Source organism: Tenrec ecaudatus, chromosome 3 (assembly GCF_050624435.1).
Source record: "Tenrec ecaudatus isolate mTenEca1 chromosome 3, mTenEca1.hap1, whole genome shotgun sequence".
NCBI lineage: Eukaryota > Metazoa > Chordata > Mammalia > Afrosoricida > Tenrecidae > Tenrec > Tenrec ecaudatus.
The window spans coordinates 160,677,392-160,680,287 of record NC_134532.1 but is presented as its reverse complement, the minus strand read 5'-3'; the positions used below and the strand labels follow the sequence as shown (position 1 = coordinate 160,680,287).

The 2,896-nt window shown below is 36.9% G+C and overlaps 1 non-coding gene across 1 annotated transcript; it reads left to right on the top strand.

Moving 5' to 3' along the window:
• Window positions 1-518: 518 nt before the first annotated feature.
• Window positions 519-653, top strand: LOC142444149 (small nucleolar RNA SNORA42/SNORA80 family). The gene has a single exon (XR_012783809.1). It is a non-coding gene; the product is annotated as a small nucleolar RNA SNORA42/SNORA80 family (small nucleolar RNA).
• The last annotated feature ends 2,243 nt before the right edge of the window (window positions 654-2,896 follow it).

Sequence of the window (2,896 nt, the reverse complement as noted above, 5' to 3'; positions counted from 1 at the left end):
CTACATGAGTTCAGAGAAGCCTCCAGTTTAGCCCTCAACAACAGACTTGAATCAGACTGACCTTGATTATACTTGTCCACTACTACAATAGTGTAAGCCATTTTGACACACATTTATACATACATACACATTTCTACATATGGTGAGAAAAACCTAGAGTTAGAAGACCACAAAGGAAGAACAGGCTCAACATATACTGTAAAGAACTCAAGAAACAATTCAATCTTGGAGCTGGAATATTGTCACTGATGATGTATGAAGCATCAAATGAATATAGAAAGAATACAGTCATTGTAACAAATAGAACTAGTCAATCTTCAATCATGTCAAGATGTAAGAATCAATGGTACTGAAGGAAGAAGTCCAAGCTGCCCTGAAAGTGTTCAATAAAAAAATAAATAAATGCTCTAGGAATTTATAGAATACCAATGGGAATGTTTTATCAAGTTGATGAAGCACCGGAAGAACTAGTTCATCTATGCCAAGAATTGTGGAAGATAGATATTTGGTCAACTCACGCATGGGTTTGGATTTATGGCAGGCCCTGTCTGTGGGCCCCTCATAGTGTCCCTTTTCAGAGAAAACCGGAGACCCCAACCAGTGCCTTGCTTCCTATCCCGTGGTCTTCCAGCATTGAAGTAGACTGCATAAAGAAAAACAAATAAATAGCTAGCTAGCTAGTTAGATAGATAGATAGATAGATAGATAGAGATTTGGCCAGCTGACTAGAAGAAATCCATATTTATATCCATTAAAAAGAAATGTAATTCAACAGAATGTTCAAATTACAGAGCAGTGTCATTCACGTCACTTGCAAGTAAATTCTCGACTAATATCCAATACGGTTGGCAGCAATACATTGACGGGGAGCTGACAGAGAGAGGTTCAGGCCACATTCAGAAGAGAATGTGGAGCAAGGGATATCATTGCTGCTGTTAGATGGATATTGGCTAAAAGCAGAGAATGCCAGAAAGATGCTTACTGGAGTAACATCTTTTTGTTTGCTTGCTTTTGTTTTTTGTTTGCTTGTTTTTACTATGCCAATCTATTCAAATGTGTGGGTTATAACAAACTTTATATAGCTTTGAGAAAAGTCGGAATTCCAGAACAATTCACTGTGCTCAGGTGGAACTTGTACATAGATCAAGAGTGAGTTGTGTGAGAAAAAAATCACTACTATATTGTTCAAATTTAGAAAGTAATGTGTTTGGGTTGTATTCTCTGATCTTACTTATCCACCTGGTGTGCTTAGCAAATAACTCAGGAAGCTGGAGTATATGCCGTAGATGGCATCAGGACTGGGGGAAACCTTATTTAAGACGCTGAATATTCAAATGCACAGTCTTGCTTGCTGAGCTGTAGAAGGACTTTAAACAGTTGTTGATTAAGATCCAAGAATGAAGCCTTCATTACGGATAACCACTCAAGGTGAAAACAGCCACAATCCTCACAACTAGGCAAATAGGTCCCGAATTATCCATCAGTTTGTCATACTGTGCTGGCTTGTATGTTGCTGTAACAGAAGCTCTGCCACTGGTATTTCAAGTTCTGTAAAGGTTATCCAAAATGAGTAGGTTTTTCAGATCTTCCAGACTAAGACTAAGACAATGAGAAGGTCGAAACTCCCCATATCAGAGGAAGGAACTACTGAAAACTTATGTGTAGCTGCTAAACATTGCCAGATATTGAAGACCTAAAGAGTGGAAGATGGACCTTTTCTGAGAAAGTGCCAGTTGATGGGCCTCTCAGGTTTGAGGTTATTCAAAATATGACTGAGGATTAGTTGACTTTTTGGAGGGAAGGTGACCATGGTGACATGAGTCAGGTAAAGCCTGTGACATTGGAAACTTTTAGATCTTCATTTGATGAAACAGCTGAATAATGAACTAAATATCAGAACTTAGAATATGCAGAAAATGAATCTAGGAAAATTGGAAGTCATAGAAAATGACTTGGAATAGCTAAGAATCTATGTACTAGGCATTAGTGAACTAAAGTGGACTGGTATTAGCAATTTTGAATCAGATAGTCATGGGAGTTAATAAGCTGGGAAAAAGAATGGCTTGGCATTCATTGTAGAAAAGAGATATTAAAAATAAATCTTGAAATACAATGCTGTCAATGAAAATATTATATCTGTCATCAAGGAAATCCAGTGAATACAACTGTTATTCCAATGCATGCAACAACCACAAAAGTTAGTTATGAAGAAACTGAAGAATTTTACCAACAACTTCAGTCTGAAATTGGTCAGCCAAGCATTTAAGATGCATTGATAATTATTGGCTATTGTAATAAAAGAGCTGGAAGGGGAAGAGTGAACATAATTTCAAAAAATAAGGGCATGATGATAACAAGAAAGTTGGAGATATCGTGATAGAATTTGATAACATCAATGTCTCATTTATAGTCATTTTTTCAAACAATACAAACAGTGATTATAGACACAGACTTCTCCAGATGGAAGAAACAGAAATCTTATGGACTACATCTGTGAGAAGACACAATGGAGAATATCAATATCAGCAGCTAAAACCAGACGATGGACTTACTGTGGAACAGATAATCCAATTGCTCATGTAGAAGCTAAGGATAAACTGAAGAAGATTAAAGCAAGAGAGCCACAAAATGATCTTGAGTCTATCTCACCTGAATTTCAAGAGCATCTCAAGAAGAGATTTGATGCCTCAATCACTAATGGTAGGACATCAGAACCATCACTAATGAAGAAAGCATCAAGTCATTAAAAAGGCATGATATGAAAGATCAAGGTGAATATCAGGAGATACCCTAAAATGTATCTTAATCATAAAGTAGCTACAGCAACTAGAAGAAAGGATGAGGTCAAAGAGCTGAATAGAAAATTTCAAAGCACAGTTAGAGAAGACAGAGCAAA